General features: G+C 35.1%; 1 protein-coding gene across 2 annotated transcripts in view; it reads right to left on the reverse strand.

Moving 5' to 3' along the window:
• LOC105229665 (uncharacterized) overlaps positions 1 to 26,660 on the reverse strand; it is a 339,005-nt gene that overhangs the window by 247,804 nt on the left and 64,541 nt on the right. Inside the window, exon 1 of one of the 2 annotated variants that reach the window (XM_049453108.1) lies at positions 17,456 to 20,558. The exons of the other annotated variant lie outside the window; for it this stretch is intronic. The gene's annotated coding sequence lies outside the window, so the exon portion shown is untranslated. Of the gene's footprint in view, positions 1 to 17,455; positions 20,559 to 26,660 lie in introns of those variants that run through there. 2 annotated transcript variants of the gene reach the window in all.

Raw genomic sequence — 26,660 nt, forward strand, 5'->3', positions numbered from 1 at the left:
TCTCAATTAAGATACCGGACATTCCAGGAGCATGGCATCAAGTCATAATCCTTAACCCGTTTGCAGAGGTCCTCATTAAAAGGGGGGTCACTTATCCGAGACTATTGTTTCCTTTTTAATTGGTAGGGTTTTTTACGTGGCGAGTCTGAAACCCAGCGCACAACCCCAGCAAAGAATGGCTCATCTTCTCGTCTCGTCTTCAAACGGATGTTCTTTGTCTACCCAGAGGATACTTGGTCTTAGACTGGAATTTCATAAAATGTTACTTAACTTTTGTTTCTATTTTTATTTTAGCAACTAATTTTTTATTGTGTGTATATACTATTTATATGTGTAGATATACATACATATTTAGTGTGGGTAAATATATTTTACTTTAAATATATGAGTGATATGGATAATAAACACATGTTATCTAACATCTAACTATTTATCTCCATAAACAAATGTCATAACGAGTTTGCGAATAATAAAAGTAAGATAAACGAGTGCCATAAGCAGGTAGATATACATATATAAGTGGGTAAATATTGAAGCAATAAATACAAGCTAGCACAATATTTGAGTAGCTCTAAAGGCGGTGAATAAATTTTAAGTACCCAGAATCTGAAAAGGTTTGTCATTTAAAAAAATGTAGTGAGACATTACTATTTTCTAATGAAAAACGCGAAAGTTGGAATGCAAAGAAATGTTTAGAATAAAAAAATATATATATTTTACTATTTATTATATATATGTATATGTTATATAATATAACATTTGCTATACAAAAAAAAATTATTTTACTATATTGTTGCCATATTAATTAATGTTGCTATGAAAGCGCCGACCCAAAATTTCGATGATCGCCTGCAACTTCTCGAAGAGCTAATATATTGATTTAGCTTCGCAGTTTTTGGTTGAAATTTTTAATTTTTTTTTTTTTTGTAAAAAATTAACTAATGATAAGTTCAAAGTGCAAAGCTTTTCACAATCAAGCCAACTTATAATGACAATATGCTGATGAGTTGACTTAGGCGCTCATTAGCATATACAGCCTAGAACGAAAATAAATATTTATTGCCAAGAGAGCTCGTTTGGCCGTTAACAGCAAAGCAAGCTTAGTAAATATTCACAATTAGTTAATAAGGTGTATATAAATATTAGTTGGTGCTAATAATAAGCTTTAACACATTCTTATACAACAACACATTATGTCACAATCCAAGCACATACGATACTGCCATATCCGTCTTAATGTATGCGAGGAAGTACGCAAGTTTTCGAAATATTGATTTGAAATTTTGTATACACACTTTTCTTTCCAAGAACCTGATTATTTGTCGGAATCGCCGATATCGGATCACTATTGTATATAGCTGTCAAAGAAACTAACAGATCCAAATCATGTTTTTGTATGGAAAACTTATTTAACGAGATATCTTTACGAAATTTAGCCCAGACTATTATGTGAATCAACTCTATAATCCTGGTGCATATTGTTCAGATCGGACCTCTATAACATATAGCTGTCATACAAACTGGCTGATCAAATTGACGTTCTTGTATGGAAAACTATTTATTTGCCAAGCTATCTTTAATAATTTCAGCATGGACTACTATCCAAGGCAGCGCTACAATCTCTAGTAATATTGTTCCAATCGGAGCACTATAGCTTATAGCTGCCATACAAATTCAACGACTAAATCAAGATTTTTATATTTTTAACCCTTTTTAGATCTTAGAAATTCACATGTGAGGGGTATTATGGCTTCGGGTTCAGCTGTCGTTAACCTTTTTTCTTCTTTGGTCAATTTATAACAGTATTTTTCTAAGCAAAGTGGCAAGGAAAGTCTAAACCATATTTTGTGAGGTATTTCCGAAGACGAAATAGCTGGCTTATTGTTGCAATTTTAAATTATTGTTGATCCAAAAGGTGCTATCCAATATACCTGATTATTTATCCGTAAATTTGACTTAGTGATAACGTCATCTTACAAACAAAAAAATTGTATACAACTAAGAAGTATTGTATTTTAATAGTAGACAATCTGGACGCTGTTATTAATATGAGCAAATAAAAACTGAGTTTTTATACAAAAATATTTTTTTTTCATGTAAGCTTGTTGTATTCCCATGTTTTTATAATTTTTAGATATTCCCCACCTTATTTATTTAAATATCATTTGCATATAAGCCCACGTGGAGATGTATGTATGTATGCATATTATTAAAATCATCAGCGCCAATAATATTGAGATAATATATTTTATGCAAATTTGTTGTTATTTCTAAGAGTGTGTTAACGAAAAAGCATATGTTCATATGTACATAAGTTTGGCTACATACTTAAATATACAGATACTAAAAATACATAAGTATATTTATAATCGCATTAAAAAAACTATATATCGTCACCTAAAAAGCAAAATAACGTATCATCAAAAGAACGAAATTGCCTTTTTAATTCCTTACGATTCGCTGTATTATACTACATACATGTAGCATAACATTTTCAGCTTTCGCTGTCAGATATAACCAATATATAACCAATACATAACCAATATATAATCAATACGTAACCAATACATAACCAATACATAACCGATATATAACCAATACATAATCAATACATAACCAATACATAACCAATATATAACCAATATAATAACCATTTTATAACCAAAACTCAAATTTTAATGCCCTTCACATTTCTATTCTGTCATTTTTCCTTCGTCTGTAAAAGTGACGTTACGTTGTTTTGCATTTTAGGTGACCATATGTTGTTTGATTGTTCTTTTAACTCTCATTCACTAATATATAGAAACATGCCAATAAATGTCCATTGTAATAATTCATGCGCCATGAATTACCTACACTCCATTTATGGTGTGCAAAGAACAAAAGTATAAATTAGATTTGCATTTAAAATTATTATTATTCCATTATTCTCACCGCATGCACCGTTTATTTCGTCGACGTGAAAGGCATTTGTCAAATGCGAAATAGCATAATGTAAACAAAAACAAAGTAATAGAATTTAATTTTATGGAATAGTTTATTATGCAAATATTAGCATTTGTTTGCAAACAAAAATATTGATTATTATAAGTAAATAATGAAATTACGTGTCAAACTGTGGGATGCAATCACGCGCAGATATTAATATGCTCCGTTAATTACTGTATTGTACTTAAATTGTTGAAAATGGAAAAAAGTATATATTTTTTATTAAATAACAATGAAGGTGGTTTTTAAATAATTAAACTTTTTTTGTGATCGAAAAGCACATTATCGTCTTTTGTATCAAGTAATCTTCATTAAGATTAAATATCCTCGGATAATTTTGTAAAGAATTACAGGATATCTGTTATATGCATTATGTGGCACTAGCTCTCTTCGATTCGCCATTTCCAGTTCACTTATGCTCTCTTGTCAAAACAGTTAGATGTACAAGTAAAAGCAGCGAAAAAGTTATCGAGTGTAAGTCGTGTAAGAGAGTATGCGGAGACTCCATTAGAGTGGTATAATTGCTTTCATTAATGCTACCAAGTTCGGTTTTGCATACTGAAGACATTTTAGCGCAGGGTTGCACCACAAATACTGCCCGTTTGTTTGAGCAACTAGTATAGTTTGTTCGATTCGCTGGAGAGTAACACTTGGCGCTATCAAAGACAGCTCTCACATTATATAAAGCGTAACTATTTACCTAGTAAAGTCAATAAATTTCTGGAGATAGAAATAAATTTATTTCGTATATGCGGACTCTAGAAGATTAGGTGGAAGAATCTAATCCTAATCGCTATATAATATAATGGTGGCCCATAGAGCACGAACGAATGTGCCGTTTATTTATAAAGAAAACTTTTGTAGTGCTCTTATTGAAAACTCCGCTCTCAAAGTTGAGGCTACCGACTTCGAATTTCGGTAGTAAATTTTAATAATTTCGACTCCTTGATAGATCGTATATCTTTCCACGGTGAAATGCGAAACCTCACCGAAGAGAAATTTTAAAAGGGTAAGAAAAAATATGGCGTCGTTTGCTGTCCCTATCGGTCTACGTTTGTAGCGTCCCTATCAAAAAACCTGTTACTATATGTATAGAAAGTATCCTAAATTGGGTATATAAAAATTGGACTTGTGTATTTTGACCAATTTTAAATCTAAATTGCCATTTTCTTGGAGTTCTATTTATGAGAACCTTTAATTCGATATCCCTTTTGATGCTTCAAATTTACATACAAGGTGGAGATATCGGTTATGTCAGTATAAATCGATTAAATTGATTAACAGGTGAGACCTGTACTGTGGTCTATAGTTTATTCTGTTATCACAGCACTTGTTTTAACCCAGTGGAATCAAAGAGCCGTTGTAAAACTTTTAGGTTAATGGATATGATATGTTCTTTCACCAATTTGAATGTCCCGAGCCTGGCTCCTTATTCCTAATTAAGGAGTACATGTTTTAGTTGCTCCTCATTCCTCATGGCTCAGACATATGTATGTAGATCCAAAGAACAGTAATCCAATCTTTGCAAATTACACGTTATCCCACAGTGGCCTGGGTAAAATCATATTAGATACATTAATATATACCTGAGAGAACAATTAGTGTGCTTAAACCAGGCATTTGATGCCATTAGCGGTTTCTAGAAGCCCTTTCTTCCTCCAGTAGCTCCTCTTCTATTGTGTTGGGGCCCACATCGAAAAACATCAACTTCTTTCAGTAGAAAATTGGCAATATCATTACCATTGATGCCTTTATGCCGAAAGATCCCTGCTGATGAACTAGTATTATTCATGGCAACCGTGTTAAGTAGACACTCCAGTCCCATTTGATTTGATTTAAACGAACGAGATTATCAGAAGTGCTGATTTACTATTATTGAGAATGGCGATACGTTTAGCATGATAGTTTTTCTCTAGAATAATGTCCAGGGATTAAGATAAATATACGAGGATTACACTGTGATCTCAGGTCTATTGTGCACTAACTTCAAGGATTATTGAAATATACTGTATTTAAAAAAAAAGACAAAAATATATCAGAAGTCAAATCGAAGATCTGTGTAGACACTCAATATAACCTCTTCTATCATAAACATCGAATGGCCAAGAACTTTTAATGCAGAAGCTGAAGAATTTTATTCACGATAAACCGAGATATTTTTCAAGCTGCTAACTCTAGATATTACATGATTTGATTGGTTTAATGGTGATGACCAATATCTTTTCAAATTAAATCAAATCATGTAATATCGAGAGTTCGTAGCAAACGCGGGATCAAAGAGTTACTTCTTTCGGTGACTTAGCTAAAATTAGAATTATACAGAAATTCCGTTTTCAAATATTATTTAAATTACGTAAATATCCACATAACAGTTTAAGCATTGACGCACCTTGTAAATATTTACTAAATATTTAACCACAACTTTTAATGGCATATCGTTTTAATTTTTTCTTCTATCTACTAAATCAATCTAATTTAAATAAATGTACGTAAAATAATAAAAAATAATAATTGATTAATAAAAAAATACTTTCAGAGCTAAAAAAATTTATAAAAGAATATATTAATACAAATTGATAACAATTTATTATTCGTGGTATCGCTCACATAGTAAACACTATCAAAATGTTCACCAGTCACTCAGCTACCATAAATTAAGAAAAAAATTATATTTATGCATAAATTTAGTTTTTTGCAAACGCTGCACTCACTCACGTAGCTCATTTGCATAAATCAATAAAGCGTGGCTGATATAATTAAATTGGTTGATAAAAAATATTATGAAAAAGAAAGCACAATTCAAATAAAAGCACAAAAAATTAATATACTAATTAACAGGAAATAAATGGAATTAATGCGATTAGTAAAAAACATGCAACTAATGACTATTTTAAAGTAAAAAGCTGATTTAATTTAATGATATTACGGGTATTTAATCAATTTGATTTATTGCACTTGTTGTGAACAAAAAATATTGTCAATACTATAAAGAATTGAGCTGTTAATAACCAAAGATATTTGATGACATTAAATAAATAATAAGATATTAATTTTTCCTTTAAATGGAAATAAAATGAGCAGCAATTTTCATGCAAAAATAGCTGAAGGTTAGATATTCAACGATGAAATGTCGAGGAAAATGATTTCTTTGAGGAGTTCAAGGGGCACGCCACTTGTAATAGCCTAAAAAATGCGATTTTTCGAGTTTAAAAATAAAATTACGGTATCAGTTGTGCTAAAAAATTAAGGATATTATAGAATATTTAAGATATTTCGTAAAGTTTTTGAAAAACACCAAATATTTTTCGAAAGACTCTCGGCGCTAAAAAAAGACCACAAAGTGATTTTCCGTGAAGAAAAAAGGTCAACTGAAAACTCCGGCCTACCATACTAAAACACATTTTTTTAAGAAATTCGATTTTTTTATTCAGCATAGTTCCCTTCAAAGGTGATACAATGAATAAAGCGGCCCTTCAAGTTTGTCATACCATTTTTATTGTACGATTTGTCTTATGCTTTAAAATAGGCCTTAGTTTCGGCGATCACCTTTTTATTCGACGCAAATTTCTTCTCAGCGAGCATTTTTTTGAGATCTGGGAACAAGAAATAGTCGCTGGGGTTCAGATGAGGAAGCAATTCGAAGCCCAATTCATTGATTTTTGGCACCATTTTCACTGACTTGTGACACGGTGCATTTTCTTGGCGCAACAGCACCCTGTTTCTCTTCAAGTCCGGCCGTTTTTTAGCGATTTCGTGTTTCAAACGGCCCAACAACGTTCTGTAATAGTCGCTATTAATGGTTCTTCCTTTTTCAAGGTAGTCAATAAAAATTATTCCTTGCGCATCCGAAAATGTAGACGCCTTATCCTGACCAGCCGACAGTTGATTTTTCCGCGCTTTGGATGAGGTTCTTCGTATGAAATCCACTCGGATGACTGTCGATTGGACTTCGATGTGAAATTATGGATCCATTGTCACATATCGACGCAAAAAGTCGGGTTTATTACGCTTGAACGACTCCAAACACTGCTCCGAATCATCAACTCGTCGTTATATTTGGTCAGAAGTGACCTCGCGGGCCACGCACTTTGCACAGAGCTTTCTCATATCCAAATATTCGTGAATGATACGATTTACGCGTTCAGTTGATATAACTAGAGTGCCTGCTATCTCGAACAATTTCACTTTACGGTCATCCAAAATTATTTGACGGACTTTTTTGATGTTTTCATCGGTAGCAACTTCTTTTGAGCGTCCACAGCGCTCACCGTTTTTGGTGTGAATGTTACCACATCTAAACTTAGCATACCAATCATTGATGGCTGAGGCAGTGGCCGGAAACTCGTCATCATTTTTGTACTCTGAACATGGTATTTACGACGAAGTTTATAGCCCCCAGAAGGAAATGTCGGAAATCCGCTGTATATAGTATATATGTGTGGGTATGTGTATAATCAAATAATCAAGATTCCAGACTTTTAAGCAGCTAAATCAGGTAGACAATGAGTAAGCTCATAACAATAATGTAAGAATGAGCACTTCAAGTGCAAATAAAACGAAATCATGTCAGCAAACACAGTGCCAGACATGCCTACATGAGTCAATATATACGTAAGTATGTATGTATGTATGCATAACAATAGCGGTCAAAACAAAACTTACTGAGCTGAATTCTATATTCGCACTGCATTGTGTTTTCTTACTTACTTACACTGAGTACATACTTACATACATACTTAAACATATGGTCAATTCTATAGCAAGCACCATATACCAGTATAATACGTTATATATATGTATGTACATATGTGTGTATAAATTGAGTGCATTGTTGTTTGATTTGATTCAATTTGAATTTTGATAGTCACGCCGAAATACAATATGTTCGTACTTCTATATATGTATACTTGGAGTGTATGTGGATGTGTATGTATGTAAATATATGTAGGCTAGACGCTCACAGCCGTTGCATAAGTGCTTCTGATGACCTTCAACTACTTAACAAAAGCGAAGTAGACAAATGTATGTGTGTGTTTGTATGTATGGTAAGTATATATTCGCAATCGGACATATGTTTGAGTGCTTGTGCGAATAAAGGCTTGCAAACAGTGTTCAGTGGCCTAATTTAAAGTGAGCGAAAGATTATAAATACACACACAACAACCACGCCAGCTTTGTATATACACACATATGTACATATAATAAGCCACACATCAATCGAGTCTTGAGTACAAGCGTTCTTAAACATTCTACATTTGGGCATTAGCTTGGGGAAGTAAGCTGATTTTTGTATATAGTGAAAACATTTGGCGCGATTTGCCAAGCCTGTTCGATATGTATTCGCATGATAGACTAAAATCCGTGGTATATCGTTGCTATTTATCAAACTGTTAAATCTCCCTGCTACTTAGATATTTTCAGACATTTATTTTTGTGCTGAGAATATATTTCCTCACATATTACAAAAAATTCTCTCTTATCATCACCTAATAGCTAATGTTTCCAAATTCACTGCAAATCTGGACAATACTTCCATTATTTGAATTTCATTCGTCAATCAAAAATTCTCCTAAAACAACAATAATCGGAAGCCCTTAAATATTTATGGTGGATATTATCTTGAAATCGTGTGTCAAAAAATTCGCTCCACACACGAAACACCAGCAAAACAACAACAGAAGTTCAAATATAACATTTTATCAAGTTCTTTGTGGTTTTTTTAAGAAGCTGGAAACAACTTAAATGTGTTTGAAATATTTCAAAATTCAGAGGAATTTTTCATTCCGGATGCAGCACAACCGCAGCCAAGTTCACAAAACAAAAACTAATATCCATCATAAAATATTGGGTAGTCGAAAAAGTCTTTTCGTATTTTGACAATAGATGTTGTTGCAGACGTATGTATATCTCCAGTGCTACCAATCATCATACCATATAGTGTTAGAAAGGTGAGCTTTTAAGCTTGGGAACGTCACTTGTCCGCAAAGAAGACTACGTGCCTCTTGTCACAGAAGGCATTACACGACTAATGTAAAATTAAGTATTTACATTATAAAGACTTGCTGACAGTGTCAGATAATGCATATCATGTGACGAAATTCAAGCAATCATAAAGATATTAGCTGACTGAATATTCTTAGAAAGCAATTACGTGCGGTTATTGTGAAATGGTGGCATGAAGGTGAATGTGAAACTTTGTGACACTTTATTGCAGCAGCAAAAATGCAAAGTAATTCGAAGATAAATCGAAAAAGTGAGCAAAAATTAAAAAAATATGTATGAAGGAACGGAGAATTAAAAAATTTGCTGAAAAAGACTTCAATATTATAAAAGAGGTTATGAAAGAGGTATCTACTCTTGAGAAGCTAGTTCCATTTTTCGGCGATTTCGTCCTTCAAACTGTCCAATAACGCTATGTAATAGTCACTGTCGATAGTCCTTCCTATATAAAAATTAATCCATGCGCATCCCTAAATACAGACGCCATAACCTTGCCAGCCGACTGTTGCGTCTTTCTACGCTTTGGATCAGGTTTTTGTCCACTCATATGCCTATCGATTTGACTTCGGAGTGAAATTATGAAGCTATATCTCATCCCTTGTCATATATCGACGCAAAAACTCGGGTATAAATATTATGCTTGAACATCTCCAAACACTGCTCCGAAACATCAACTCGTCGTTGTTTTTGGTCAAAAATAACCTCGCGCGACACCCACTTTGCAGAGAGCTTTCTCATACCCAAGTATTCGTCCATGGTTTGACTTACATGTTTAGTTGATAACTTTCGAGTGCCTGATATCTGGAACAACTACACTTTACGGTCATTCGAAGCAGTTATGTGGACGTTTTGATGTTTTTTTGATGGGCGTCCACTGCGTTCCATGGCTTCGGTGCCCATTTCATCACGTCAAAATTTAGCAAAGCAAACTCTGATGGTTGATTTTCATCGAGCAGTGCCCGAAAAGGAGTGATCAAGCCAAGTTTTTGCTTCAACTGTATTTTTTCCTTTCAAAAATCAATATTTCATAAACACACGAAATTCCTTTATATCCTTTTCTTCTAACAATAACAGAAGTTGCTTCACTCAAAAGGATATAATTCACAAACTACTGAACTGACAGCTGTCAAATTTGTAACCGCGCATTTTGAAGGTTAAAGCTAACTAAAACTTATATCATCGTATTATTTAGTTCCAGAAGCACCATCTAACTATGTATTTGTCAGACCGGGGACTTGTAAGAATAACTAAACGATAAACGATTGATTACAACAATTTCGGTGAATTTTCTGGAAACTTCTTCAGTGCTGTTCAAAGCTTAAATTAAAAAGAATTGTTTGCTTTAACGAGCTCCGCTTGGTTCCGGTTTGACCGCCTTGCCTTTGACCTACTCTTTTCAACCAACCATTGGCCCGAAAATAATTTTTTTTTCAATTTTTATATTATGAGCTCCCTCTCTAATATTTTTACCAAAATTTTAAAATACCAAAAATTAACTTATTTCCAGTTTTTTGAAGCACCATAGCGTTAATTTTTTATTTACAATGTAATTAAAAATTTGGATTGCTCAAGTCAAGCAATAAAACTCATTAAGACTGGAGGCAGGAAAAATACTGACTCCATTTGGTTGTTCAATATCGTTTATAAAATTAACAGAACATTCAAATGCATAAACAAAAAAGCTTAATTTTTAATATCTTTGTCATTACAACAAATACTATACATACACACACACTTTTTGTGAGCGCAATTTACGGGCTTGACAAAAGAAGAATCAGCTTCGGCGAATTAAGTATATGATATGCAGTATGAATTCGTGTACAACAACAAGCCACAACAACAATAAAAATATAATAAAATAAAGCCAGTAGTAACAACCGAGCCATATGACGGCGGTAATGACAACCAAAACAAACACAACAATAACAACTACAGTGAGAGCAACAAAGTGCTCACTGATATCGACAATGATTTCAATGTCAACGGGTGAATAAAACAGAAATCAGACACAGATAGGCAACAACAAGCGTACATACTGTAGATACAGATACATATGTATGTATGTATGTATATTATTCGTCACCTAAAATGTAAAATATCGTAACTTCACTTTTCTTAAGTTTACAAGCGAAGAAAAAACGTTGCTACCACTCATATTGAAACAAAATTTGAGAGTTGGTTATAAAGTGGTTATATATTGGTTATCATACACTCATATTGAATTTGTGTTTTGGTTATAAAATGGGTATATATTGATTATCATACACTCATATTGAAACAAAAATTGCGTTTTAGTTATAAAATGGTTATATATTGGTTACCATGCACTCATATTGAATTTGGTTTTTGGTTATACATATAATGGTTATCATACATTCATATTGAAACAATTTATGAGTTTTGGTTATAAAAAGATTATATATTAGTCATTATATCAGACAACGATTTTCGTGTTTTTTTTATGATGTTGTTTTGCATTTAACGCGACGATATGAACATATTTACTATTTCTTTAAATTAAAAATTCAAATGCGACGATGACAAAGCAAAATTGAAAAATTAAAAATTTTATGGCAAAGCAATGCAAATTTTGAACATCAAAACAAAAAAATTCCACAATCTGAAATGCAAATTTTAATGCGATAAAAGGCAATTCTGAAATATAGACACTCATTACTATGTAGACGAGTTATTGATTTTTAAGAAAAGAATAACAAAGACGCACACACACACAGCAATAATGCAAAAATTTGCACTAAAACAAAAATAAACACGAAAAGCGGCATGCGCCACAGAAATCAATTACTATGAAACAAGCTGCGAGCGAAGCCAGCTGTTCTGAGCTGCAATATTGCCACACATACCACATATGTACATACAAACATATGCAAAAAACACCGCGTTACCAGGCGAGTTCAACAAAAATCTCAAACAAATATGTAAAACAAACGAGCAATGAACGCTTGAAAAGTGCAGAGAAAGAGATCTATCGAAAGGGGTAAACATAAGACTGTGGTCACACAGCAGACAGGAATGCGCGACGCTACACACCTCCACTGGATGTACATATGTATATATATACCAGCGGAGAAGATCGAACTCAAGGCGGCATGAGCTGCATACCATATACTTTGTAACTCGCTACCAGCGAGAGCAAAAGGCAAAGGTAACCAGCTGATGATTGGAGGGTTGTTTGTATTGCAGTTTAGTGCTGACAAACATACACTGCGTGCAAGCACTCAAAGCTGTCATTGCACTGACACTGACAGCTGTTCATTGACAGTTGCAAATGAGCACGAGCGGCCGAGACAGAGAGTGAGAGAGGAAGTGCATGTATGGCAGAGCACGCGTTAAACTGGTGGGTAGGCGATTAAGCGCAGGCGCCAGCAAGAGAAAATAAACAAAGTAAATTTAAGTGACACTAACGACAGCCAGACAGTGCGCTCAGCTACAGATTTACAAACATGAACTTATAATAAAAACGACTATTGTGGGTGAAATCGACGTCCATGAAACCGCAGATAAATATCGCGAATGTTACGAATTTCACTTCCCAATGAGGCACAGCCATAAGCATACAAATACATACATATATATGTATATTATAATGACATTGATGTGTGGAGGCGGAGGTTGGAAACGAAGAAGTCTACCATGACACTGCAATTGTGGTGCTTTGATATTTAGTCAGCATTAATTACAAAAAAATGATATTTGCATTTTCTGTTCATGTAACAGATGGAGGTTAATAGTGCCTAGACTGGGGGCAGTGTTTAAAAGAAATGTTAAATTTTTCTGATTTTGTAGGTCACTTTCTCTCTCTTAAGGCTTATAATATTTGATTAAGAAACTCATCATCAGCTGCTTATTAAAATTACATAAGATATACTATATAAAATCTCTGAAGTAACAAATCTCAAGCCATAATCTCTCGACCAATATTAATACGTGCTTGAAACCACATAATATTTGGAACAAAAAATCTTCTTTTTATTACTCGTTACTTCGACTTCATAGTGACCAAGCTTCTTCAACCATGGTTTCGAAAGCTCATTCTATTTGCCTTCTCTTTGAACAGTGAAAGCAGTATTCCCGAACCTTCCACTGAGAATTGGGTATTAGATATCTGGTATAATAAAAGTTATATTGTAACTGAGAATATTATGATCAGGGAGTAATCCAAAACAGATCATATGTATGATAAGCTTTAATCCAGAAAGCCAATGCTGTTATAAATTAGTTTCAGAAGCCGCAAAAATGTTCAGTTTTCCCTTAATTAGGGTTGCACAGAGATTTTTTGTGTATAATTAAATTTTATTTAATTTATTAGTAGGGTACACTTGACTATCGAACCAGTTCCAAAAATACTCAAATTGTTAAAAACGATAGACGACGAAGTTTCTGAAAGCCTAGACAAACAGATCAGGTCGAGATGCAATGCCTTACGGGCATGCCGGATCGGTAAGATTAGGCGCAAGGGATCATAAGAAAGCCACGCAAGCTTTTTAGTCACACGGTCTCGAAAAGACTGTAGGACGGTTGTTAGCCTAGTCACAGGTCACGACTTATTGGCATTACATGCGAGACATATGGGTATTATTAACGATGACAGTCAGAAAGAAGTAGGCACGAGAGAGACGCTAGAATACCACCTCTGCAATGCCTAGTCTTACCTAGAACTCGTCTTAAATATCTAGGAGCTTCCTAGTTCAAGGAATCGGATGAAGTAAACATAATTAGCTATCAAGTATCTGCTAAACTTCCCAAAACATCTGCAACTGGCATAACAAAGGACCTGTAGGTCTACTCGTATGTATGGCGTGGCAGTGTAGCCAGTCAGTGTAGCTTAACCTAACATAAATTTAGAGGGTTATAAAGTGACACTTATTTGTAGCAAAATCTTACAAAATTTAGTAGTTTACTTCAGATTAAATGCGTTAATCTGAGTTAATTTTAGCCGTATGATCACGTGTTACACTTTTGGCGTCAGAAAATATAGAATTGTTTTATGAAACCTGAGTAAAGTGTACCTGTTCAACAGAGTAACTGATAAAAAACAATAATAACACGAATATACATATTTATATGACCAGTTATCTTTATAGCTTAGCCAAAAGGGAGAGTCATGCATACATACATTTTTAAGCACACAAAGTGATCACATGCAATTAAATACTTTTTGCGTGAAACGAACGTTTAGGTTGACTGAACGCTGACAGCAAAACAACTTTTCATCCTTAGTAAGATTTATGCACGATATACCCGCTACAGATTTCCATATTTGCGAGGCAAATTCTTATATATTTATGTGGATTTACAATACATACTTAAGTAAATGTATATAACAATTCCGTTAACGTTTGCATTGCCGTTTAAGTGTTCAGGTATTTACACTTAATAAATAAACAAGCTTAAGTGTTTAAATTTGGATTTTTCACGAATGCTTATTTATTATTTCAATTTACGAGGAAATAATCGGAAATGGAACACGCGCAAAACATTCAACTGCGTATGACGCTCGCAACCACAAAACCTTGCTGTGTGAATTGACTGTCTGACTAATGTGATTTGCGTGGAATTGTTAACATTTTGTGAAAATATTTAGTAGAATTTATTTATTTACACTTCAGCAGTTTTTCGTTTTCTAAAGTTTCGAAGAAGCGTGTTTACTAATAATGACTTCAAAAAGCTTCTGTTCACACAATTTTATACTGTGCTAATTTAATACAGATCAAGAGGAGGCGTTAATTAGTAAACTCACTCTGAATCAGTTTCAAATGAATATTTAGCTTTAATGTGAAAAAAAGTGCAAGAGAGAAGGAGAAAGTGTGATTTTTATAATTTAACCAAACATCTCTTCACAAAACCCAAATCAGTTTAAATATATTTTTGGTTATAATATGTGGTATGATTATGGTATTCCTTTACTTGTTTTATGAATTACATTTTATATGGAAGATATTATATTTTTTAAGTTCTTTAGAAGTATATCATATCATGTCATATATCTCTTTAAGTTTCAGTCACATTTATCAGGTTTTGGTCGATCTTCTCTTATCTAGATGTACTGTTATACAACAAATGGATAATCTAGCAATTCTGAAACCCTTAGCAAACGTTAGGCAGATCGTTTGAGAAGCATGTCGTATTAGAAATATGTTACAATTGAAAGATCAGCACTTTTAGAAACCATTTTTGAAATACTATTCAATCTAATAGATCGGTTGGGATTTTACCCAAAACTATAACCATTTCTAAAGTACTATTGAAGCTGTTGGATCCGTTGGGATTTGAATCCAAATCTATAACCTTTTTTAAACTATTATTCAAGCTGTTGGACCCAAAACTATAACCATTTCTAAAGTACTATTGAAGCTGTTGGATCGGTTGGGATTTGAATCCAAAGCAATAACCTTTTTTAAACTATTATTCAAGCTATTGGATCGGCTGGGATTTGAGCCCAAAACTGTAACTCATAAAATTCAGATAAAAACGCATATTTTTTAAACTAGAATAATACCTTTTGAGAAAAGTAGAGAAGCTCCACTATAGATAATCTTTTATCAATCAATGAACTCTCCATCTAACAAATGTCTCAATATAATGGAAACAAAACAGCCGGACACGTGGAGCGCACTAAGCCTGTAATTGACCTCAAGTAAAAACGATAAGAACAGTGTTCAATCATAAAACGTTAGATTTGCCTCGTTAAATTAGACTTAACTTCTAAGTAGAAAAACATGACAAAGTGTAGATAATTGAATGACTTACTTAGAAATTGGCCAGATATGTATGGCCTTATCCACTGACGACAGTTTTAATGGATTTACTAATTGTATCACGTGCATTGAGACTAAAATCAAAACTGGAAATTCACTAATTCGCAGAAATTACTAGATTCGTTTAAAGCAACACTTATAAATTTACTTAATTATCGCAATTTACTTGAAATTTCCAGAAACTAATGTTAAAACCGCGATAAATCTACATATGTATGTATTTCAAAACGAGATATAAATTAAACAAAAAAATAAGAAAAAGAACGCGAACTAGCCACCGCAAAAGTCAACATCAAACGAACAAATTCATTAGAAGAAATACGAAAAATAATCAACAACCAGTTTTGGCGAAATACACATCATCATCATCAAATATCGGGCGGCGGTACGTTACTCAGCCGTTTTTAAATTAACACAAATTGGCGGGGCGTCTACAAAGATCTCAGACAAAGCTGCAAAAGGTGGCAAAGATATCTACTTACTTAGTATATATGAGTTTAAAATGAAAAACATAAAATGTTTCGCACAAAATCCACCCTTAGGTGAGGTGTGGAGGCACGCTATAAAGTCGAATTTGGAAATTTACTGCGCTCCGAAAACGGTTTTACTTGTTCTCTTTCGCGCACATTTGTAAGCAAAAAACATACTGCAAGCGAGACGTAAATTTTTAACAAAAACCAAGTAAAGAATTAGGTAAAAAGCAACAGAAGACTTAATAAAATTACTAAAACTTAACACAAGCTTCAGCAGCAGCTGGCAGAGAGAACGAATTACTAATGACATAATAAAAAAAATTAAGAAGCGAGCACATGTGAATGATGAAAAAAATAGAAATAATCAAACAAGCTGTTTACAAAGTGCGAAGTTGGAAATAAAATGAGCAGCAAGTGGAACATATATACGTGTGCATATTCTTCTTTTTGAAATCGTTTGCGATATCTAAAGCACAAAATTTTGCACAATTCACTATAACTCCGCAAGAATAAATAAGAATGTTGTTAAATAAAGGGGAATTGTGAAGAATTCGTAACTTAAAAACTCTAACAAATACTCTAAGGGCCGTTTTCTCAATGTCTGGTTAGCAGAAACTACTTAAATTCAGATGAATTCTGAATTATAATTACCCGGCTAAGACTTATTTGTATTCCTCTATTATTTTCTTTGTTCTTATTTTTATTGAATTCGTTCTGATAATAACATTCTGTGCATAAAACCCTCAGTTTTTAAGATCTCGATCTTAAATTTTGCACTGTTCATATCTCGGAATCGCCGATATCGGACCACTATAGCAAATACAAACTGCACGAAGCAAATTAAGTTCTTGTATGGAATTTTTTTTAATTGACACAACCTCCGAACAAATTGTTTAGATCCAATCACAAAATTTGGCACGAATTAGTATCTAAATTAACGACCCAAACTCCGAAAAAATTAATCAGATCGGACAGCGGCACGATTATGATTCTTTGGGCGAAGCGATCTGAGGATATGAGCGGATATAGCAAATAACCGCACTACAAACTGACCGATTAAAATCAAATTCTTTTATGGAAACTTTTTTTATTTTTTTCGATACAACTGAAATTAACGTTTTTTAGTTTATACAAATTTTTTTGCACAACAAAAAAGCCAATATTTTTTATTTAATCTCCCTAACAATTTGTTATTAAAATCTTATGGGACCCTACCTTATAAATTAAACATATTCATCCCACGTTGCTTTCTCTCGAATATTTTCCTTTTGAAACACGTATTGTTCTCAAATAGCTTTGCGGTTTCTTCTATTTCATAACACGTTTTTATTGATTAATATTAAAACAACAACTTTGTTTAAATTTGCACTGTTTCCGTTACTGTTTAAACTTTTTTTCACACTTGCACGCTTGAAGCATAATTCGAAATTTATTTATAATTGGTAAACACTTGTACTTGCGTATTTTGTATTCACTGTGTATTTGTATATTTTCAAAACTGACCAAAACTATTTTTTTTAATAACCTTATCGGTTTTTTAATATTTCTATTTAATTTTATTAACAATTTTCACTTGCATATAACTTTTATAATTAATTTCACTGTTTAATATTAAATATTTGTTGTTATTCCAATGTAATTATGCTGTTTGTTTTGATTATTTGAATATTTAATCAGCTTTTGATGCTTTTATTGGCCTTCAAATTTTATTGCATATTTTATTATGCTGCAAATTTGCGTTGCTACACATACACATGCATACATACATATTTTTTTATTATGTATGTATGCATATTACACATCTGCCACTGCCACTGTTGCTAACGTTGGCTTTGTAGTGCACGTTTGTTGTTGTTTTTTTTGTTATTACGCTATCTGCTTTGATCGCCGCTTCTTGGGTGTTGCAAAAAACGCTTTCTCTCTGCACTTTGCAATGATTTTCACCTCTCATTTGCTGAGCACGCGACTTTTTTATTGGATTTTCAACTGACTTTTATTAATGATTTTGTTTTGTTTGGCACTTTCTTTGCACAAACACACACTTTTTTTTCGTACCGACTTGTTTCGCGTCGCATTCACCTCACTTTCTATATTTTATTTTTTTCGTTTTTTTTCAATTTTTGTATATTCGAGCTCTATTTCCACTTCAAGTTGTCGGCCGTTTTGTCGATAAAACCGACAACAACAAATTCAAAACACTGTTGGCTTGAGGTTGCGCAAAAAAGCCAGAAAAAAACAAAAACGACGGACGAGCAACAAACAAATGGTATCTATGAGATACTTTCAAAATGCGAACACGTCAAGCAATAGGTTTTCAACTCGATTTCAGCTTCTATACGCCGCGCCGATGAAGCAATACAAAAATTGGGCAATGCGATTTTGATACGGGTATGGGTTGGCTGGTTGGTTGGTTGGTTGGTTACAGTCGTGAGTTGGCTGACTGGTTGCTTGTTTCGCTGGTTAGTTGCCCGATTTGCCACTGCTTTGCGCTGGCAACTTCTATGCGAACACGAACACAGGCTGGCGTCGTACTATAGCTACGTATTCATATATTATATGGATATATACGTGTGTAGTGATGTATAACTGCGAAATACGCGCGTACACTTGCACCTGTATGCCGCACACACGCACACCAGCGCAGTCGCTGCTGCTGCTGCTGCCGCAAATAAGAAGAAGAAGCACACGTTTCGTCAACGAATTTTGCGAATATTCGTTGGCGCTGTCGGGCGTTTGACCGCAAATAAATTGTGGTTAATGCTTATTTACTTTCATCACTGCAATTATTTTCATTTTCACTGCTCACGAAATGCACACACACACACATACTTGCTTCTGTGTATATTCTATTGTAAAGCAATTTTCAACTTGGAATTCACACTGCCTTGCGAATAACTTTTAATAACAAAGATATATTTTGTTGCTTTTAACCTAAGCACAAGCGAAATCTACACACTCGCCAATATACAATGTATCGTAACGTATTCAATCGCCTAGTTAAACGAATTGAAGTAATCGCGCGCAGCACGCTCTCTCAGCACCACAGCCACAGTAGTGTATTTCGTTGGTGCTTCGCGCTCTTCACCACAGCACTTCGCGTACACACGCATTCGCTCACTTCACATATGCGCCATTGTTGTTGTTGTTGCTACTTGGCACGTATCAAACGACATCGACTTTTCATTACTTTGCACTCGGGTTTCGTGTTGCTGTTGTTATTGGCAAATTTTTGTTGAGATTTATTTTTTTTTCCTGCAACACTTTTGCAAAATCTAGTTGCCACTCCAAACAGCTGTTGTTGGTGGAAACAAAATCACTTTTCATCAAGCCAACTTAAGCGATTTTGCGCTAGATTAGGTATGGGCAAAATAACCGTACCGTTCAATATTACACTTGAGACGCGTTTTAACTGCGTAGTCTTACGATTTACTTACGGAGCGGCCGCACACTAAAAGAGTAACTTTTCGACTGAATATTTTCGAGACAGCAGTAATCGCACGGCCAGCGATGTATTTCAACGTTTCGTGTTGTTGTACCGTGAACGCTGCGCCGCTGCTGTTACTTGCTTTGGTGTTGCTGTGGCTGCTGCTGCTGCTGCCCACTTTGCTACACTCCCACCACTCCCCATTAAACACACACTGTTGACTACCCAGCAACGGCCTTCGGAGCTGCGCTCACTCACTCACTTACTCGCCCGTTCGGTTTGCTCGTGCCCGTGCTATATAACGAAAGCGTATGAATAAGTGCGCTCGGCGGTTTGTTGATTCATGGATTTTTCTTTTAGCACATACACCACACTTTGTGTTGTTTGTCGTTGACTTTGTGCTTATTAAGCGTTTGTGTGTGTGTGTGTGTGTGTGACTTTGTTAAATTTATTACTCACCGCAGATACTTTGCTCTTAGCATCCACTCAACTTAGTTGCGGCACGCGTTCAGTATATTTGTATCTTTTTGCGTTCATCTCACACTCATACACTCTCTCTCGCACTCTCTCTCTGGTCTTTATTTATTTGCAAGCAGTTTTGTCATTTCCCTGATTTTGCATATGCTTTGTTTTACCTCCGCATCCCTTCATTAACGCAAAACAAAGCGGTATATAATGCGTAATTATTAAGATATTGAATGCGCTCTAACACCTTTCTGTGTTTGTAGTTGTGCGCCATATGTTTGCGCCTACAGTGCGCGCTCTCACACAGCATATATTCTCCGCTCTCCTTTAAACATCAACCGAAATGTTTGTTTATTTCTGCTTTACCTTTTTGCCACGACTTTTCGCAAACATTTCTTAGCTCGTATAACAGTTTCGCTTTCCGCAACATTCGGCGTTATGTTGCAGCAGCATGTTGCGTAGCGAATATTTGCAACAGGCAGTGCAAGTTGTTTACAGAAGTGGGCAGAAACGTAAGTTGTTCACATTTCTGAGTTTTTAAACCAGACATTATTCCCTATATTCAGTCAAATATCTCCCTTTCTTTTTTAACATATTACGGACAGATTTAAAAAACACGTGTGATCCGAAATGGTATTGGGAAAGCTATCTAACGGGTGTTTTAGAGTTTTTTTATACCAAAAATTTCTGCAATTTGGTCTATTGACATATTGGTCGCCGTATTTGGTGCGAACCGAGAGAATGAAGATTATTTTATTCCATTTATACACGAAGATTTCAACTATGTTTGATATCATCTAACGTTGCTTTTTTATATGGATTTATTCTGAGAAGTTCGTGGCTAAGTCATGTCGTCCGAATGGATGAAAACATTCAGTTCTGAAAGCATTCGACGTATTACCCGCCGGAGGAAGCAGGTGAGCAGATGGTTAAGAACCTCGTTACACTTGGAATCTCCAATTAGCGCCAAACAGCGAGAAAGAAGAACGAATAGCGCGCTGTTGGTAACCCGGCTTTAACCACGTAAGCGGTGTCTGCGCCAATAAAGAAGAAGTAGATTCTGAAAAAACTCCATTTAAGGCTTGTTCCCTCTTTCACAAGGGTTCACATAGCTAGCACTCCCATAATTTCCAAGATTTTGCCATATACCATTAAAGCACTCTACCCTTTACATATATTGATGGATCCAAGGATATGCAAATCAAAATTCAAACTAAAAAAAGGTATTCTTGAGTTTCCGGCTACTCAGGACCGAAAGTTTTCAGAAGAGAATATACCCGTGATAAACAGATGCTTCCTGAATTACCCAATGTAAATTGTCACTGGAATTTGTCTCGGGAAAGTCTGTTCTGTTCCTTGGAGGTTACAGCCTCGCTTGGTTTAAACTTATTATTTCTCTGGCGCAAGCCGGTTAGCTGGAATTTCTATACCTGCCCATTCTCTCAACCTTTCAACCTTGTTTACAGTGAGGAAACCTACCGTTCGTGTACTCCTTTGTATCCCTGCATCCGGACTATATGAACCCGGTTACAGACTGATAGGCTGTTCAGCCATTTTATACACTCTAGAACCTGTACCAATTTAATTTCGCAAGATGAGATCGCTTTGAGTGCAGCTGGAGTATCGCTAAGTATTTCCAGAAGCTCAATACAATAGTTGCGTCGGAATTATATTTTTGTAGAGCGGTGTTTTACAAAAGTCTGTGCTTGAAAAATGGTTGGAAAAAAGCCCAGGCATACTAAAAGTTTAAAGCTCGGAAAGACATATAGCAGCTGTAGCTGAGAATGTACACGAAGAGTATATTCGGCGCCGTTAGCAGCAACTCGGACTGATGTATTAACCGACTTGGCGCATTTTACGTCGAGATCTTAAATTAAAAACGTACTGATTGTGTAAGAACTGAAGCCGCTCGACCTTCCAAGCGACATCGCTTCGCTCTATGTGCTCTTGAAAGGTCCCAAGGAGATCCGACGTTTTCGAGACAAATTTTGTTCAGCGATGAGGCCCATTTCTGGCTCAATGGGTATGTAAACAAGCTAAATTGCCACATTTGAGACGAAGAGCAACCTGAAGAGATTTAATATCTTTCATTTCATCCAGAAAAAAAACAGTTTGGTGTGGTTTGTGGGCCAGTGGAATCAACGGTCCATATTTCTTCAAAAATGATACCTCTTAGAACGTAACCGTCAATGCGACTGTTATCGCACCTTGATAACCAACTATTTTATGCCTTTAAAAAGTAGGGAACCTCGAAATGGATAACCTTTTATGTCCATTTCGATTATTGTCTTATAGTTTTAGAAACGAAATCAGGTGAGTATAATAAATTTGTATCTCCCTCAAAATTGGAAATCTGATAAACGAATTGACCGAAATCTATGAAATTTCGACACATCACTTTTGTAGGTTAGATCTAAGTACAAAAGATATAAATTCAATTTCAGCGCCCTGCCAGTAAGGCTGTCTATAGTTGATATAATTTTATTGCACAAATACTTCCGAGTTGTATTTTCTATTTTATCGTCAATACGCAGATTCGTATTGGAATGCCCTCCCTTTGATTTCAATGAGAAAGCAACCTACCCAGTAATTACTCAGTACACTTAAGTATATGTCTATATGTTACATTAAATATACTTTCAGTATTTTCATATTTACTTGCCTTTCTGGCACACACTTGCGGCGCTGCATGGCAATTAAGTACAAATTGATTACAGCCCTCGCGTTTAGTTATTAATAACTATATTTATACTGCGATTTCCTCACCTCACATTGCCACCAATTGACTGTGTGCTTAAGTGTTCGCAGCCAGAATTCCACATTTTCTCGCAACGAAAATAGCAACAAACACAACAATGCAATTGCAATAAAAAGGATGAAAGCGGCGAAACAATGCGAACAATAATCATGACCGACAAATTGTGCTAATTAACTTGGCTTAAATGGTTGTTTTTATTGTTGTTGGTATGGCACTCTTCACTCGCAGAAGTGATCATTAATCAAAGTGAATGAAGAGTCAGTGGAGATGCGTGGAGGAGCCGTGAAATTGCGTGAAGTAAGGAACTTTTGATCTGGGAAATGGCAAATAATGAGGTTCTTTTATATGGAAATGTAACGGTGTTGTAGTTTGAAAAAGGAATGAATTTTACTATTTAACAGCTGAGGTCAACTTGAAAAAAAATATATTAAATATATATATCATCTTACACCCTGCAAAAAGAGGTACAAGTCCAGGATGAGCCCAGGATTAATCGAAAGGAAAAAAAGACTAATGACATATTTGAGGTTTTAAAATGGGACGAGGTGTTACATTTTGCTGGATTATATCAAATGAAGAGACATACGATGTTTGACAATTAAGTAATGAGACTGATTTTATTGCCGCGCTTGTGGTAAATCTGTGACCTTGCAATTCCCTTTCTCTTTTTCCGGTATCCCCCCCCTCTCCATTAGATTAGTAGATGTGTGTTTGTAGTGCTCGTCACGAAATTGGGAAAACGAAATCAAGAGCAACGCGTCGCGATAAAATTTTGCGCCAGATTGGGCGAAACAGCTTCGGAAACGTACGCTAAAATTGTAAGAGTGTATGGTGATAGTGCTCTTAGACCCGGAAACCAAACGCCAAAGCTCACAATGGTTGTCTCCGCGCGCCCCCCGCCCGAAAAAAGCTCGCATGAGCAAGTCGAAGGTGAAAACGATGATTATTGCCTTTTTTGATAGCCGTGGAATCGTCCACAAAGAATTCGTTCCACCGGGGAAAACTGTGAATCAAGTCTACTATTGCCAAGTACTCGAAAGATTGCGAAAACGAGTCAACAGGGTGCGCCCAGACATCGCTCGTAACTGGATCCTTCATCACGACAACGCGCCGTGCCACACCGCCCTCAGCGTGTCCCAGTATTTGGCCTCTAAAGGGATCGCCATGTTGCAACAGTCGCCTTATTCGCCCGACATGTCACCCTGTGACTTTTTTTGTTTCCTAAAACAAAATCGGTGGTCAAAGGAACCCATTTTGAGTCGATTACGGACATCCAGGCGGCCGTGACGAGGGTACTCGCGGACATCCCAGTCGAAGCGTTCCAGAAATGTTACGAAGCATGGAAAACGCGCGGGAATCGCTGTATAGCTGCCCAAGGGGACTACTTTGAAGGGGATGGCAGAGTTGTAGAATAATTTTCAAATACATGGTTTTTATGGAATCAGTCTCATTACTTAATTGTCATACCTCGTATAGCACTCTTTTGTAATCGAAGGACTGCAAACAGCGACTAATGATAACATATACCTTAAACATTTCGTTCTTATTAATACCCAATTGTATCCTAAAGTTATGTGTTGGAGACTAATTCAATCCCAATTGTACGCTAAAGATAATAATCCGGGACAACTTTTGGACAGGCCATAACAGAACTATGACATGTTGGGTGAGTGCGTTCGCAAACAGTATTCAAACATGATTAGCTTAATGAGAAATAAATTAATCTTAATATTTGTTTGTTTCGATATAGTAGCCTACAGGGAACTATTAACGGTATAAGCGTCCATCAAAAGCAACAAAAATTGTTAGAAGTTGTGAACAAATAGCCACTTATAGACATTAGTGCTTACAGAGACAACATTTCGGAGGCTTGGTAATCGCAACTCCTAGTAGACAGACACTCAATAACTGTCAGAACAGAGGATCGCAGTATCCTGGAAACTTACTACAAGAAGAAAGTGACTGCTTTGCTTTGAATTCAATTCAGTATTCATATTCATCATAAGATACGCTTTAAATGAAATTAATCAAATTTTGACCATTTTTAGAAGACAACACAATTATATACATACATATATTTTTGTTACATAACAACACCACTCACATTGAAAATGCCGCAAGTTCTACATACGAGTATGTATGCCAAATTTAAAAAGTTTTCACTCACTTTCATTTTACTGCTGCTTAATTAATTAAATATATCGATTTGCCAATTTGCTGGCATTAATATCAATTAGAACTAAATACCGGCTTGCATTTGCTATGCAATAAATTTTACATTTGCAATCACGTTAACAGCCGCCGGCCATCACTCTCCGGCTTACGAGCACACGCGCACACACACACACTCATGTGGTCACGTGCAATTTCACAGGTGCTCACTTTCCTTCTTACAAGCATAATTTAATTCCATTAAATTTTCTTTGAGTGAATTTCAATTTATTGCGCAATATTTAAATGCCAATTTATTGCTTTTTATCTGATTTCGAAATGCAAATGTGTGCGTTTAGTCCTGAAATTGCAAGTCCTAAGGTGTGCTTATGAATTATGAGTAGGACTTTATATTTTCTGTGGTGAACAGCTTGAGGCATTTTATGCGGACTTCTAAGGAATAAAATTTTTGTTGTAATATTTTACAATAATGGCAAACGGAATGCAATTATATTTAGTGTGTAATTTGCACAAAAATAATTTATGTATTAAGAGATGATTATGTAATCTGCCAATATTATTTATCGAAATTAACATTTATGAATATATTTTAAATTAAGGAAGATATTGAGTTATTGTGAGCAAATTTTCAAGGAAGAATATTACAACAATTTGAGAACTTATTGAGCAAAATAATTTTAATGAAAGGTTTCCATTTCATTTAACAGTCTTAGAGCTTCTAAATTATTTTAAGAAACTACAAAAAGATAAATATGCAATTAGAGCTTCAGAAAATACAATAAAAACATACTACATTCAACATTTTTTGCAGTTCTAAGTCAGTTATCATCTGATCAAATTTGACCCGGACTGGTCCATTTTGGCTACACGCGTAAGCCGAATCGATAAAAAATTCTTTCCAAGACTGGCGCAACCTTTATTATCTTCGTTTGAAGTTTGATCTCTATAGTGGGTGTTTGGCAGCGAAAAAGCTAAAGAAGCTGTGCTAGAATATGGTCTTGTTGATATCAGGGAGATTCAGACGGTCTCATCATCTATGATGGATCAACTCAACACAGTGTGATTAATGTTTAGGCTATAAAGCATGCCTATGCTGGAATCGTACTGAAAAAACTGAAACTTTTGCAAAAACGAGTAGTTGCGACCTTCACATCCTATCTGAGAACCCTACTACTACTCTATTCGTCAAAAGGTGGTTACGAATGTTGGGTTCATGAATACTTTGAAAATGTCGGGCATCCAAAAATTAGCCGAAGCCAAAATAACCACGCCAAAGTCGATCAAAAATCAAGGATATGCTCATCCCTTTCTTTGATTGCCGTGATGTGGTACATCATTTCGTTTCACAAGGTCAAAGAGTCAATAACAAAACCACTTTGCCGATTCGTTTCATCGTAAATGACCGCATTTGTGGGCAGCAAATTCAAGGATTTTTCAATGAGACAATGTGCTGGCTCATTCCAGCATGATTATGACTGACTTTTTCGCCAAAATCGAAACAAAACTCATCGCTTTGCAATCATTTTCTCATATTTAGCACCCTGTGACTTTTTTCAGTTTTGAAACTGCGAAAATCTGCTCCAAAGCCATTAAAGTCATTT

Source organism: Bactrocera dorsalis, chromosome 3 (genome assembly GCF_023373825.1).
Source record: "Bactrocera dorsalis isolate Fly_Bdor chromosome 3, ASM2337382v1, whole genome shotgun sequence".
NCBI lineage: Eukaryota > Metazoa > Arthropoda > Insecta > Diptera > Tephritidae > Bactrocera > Bactrocera dorsalis.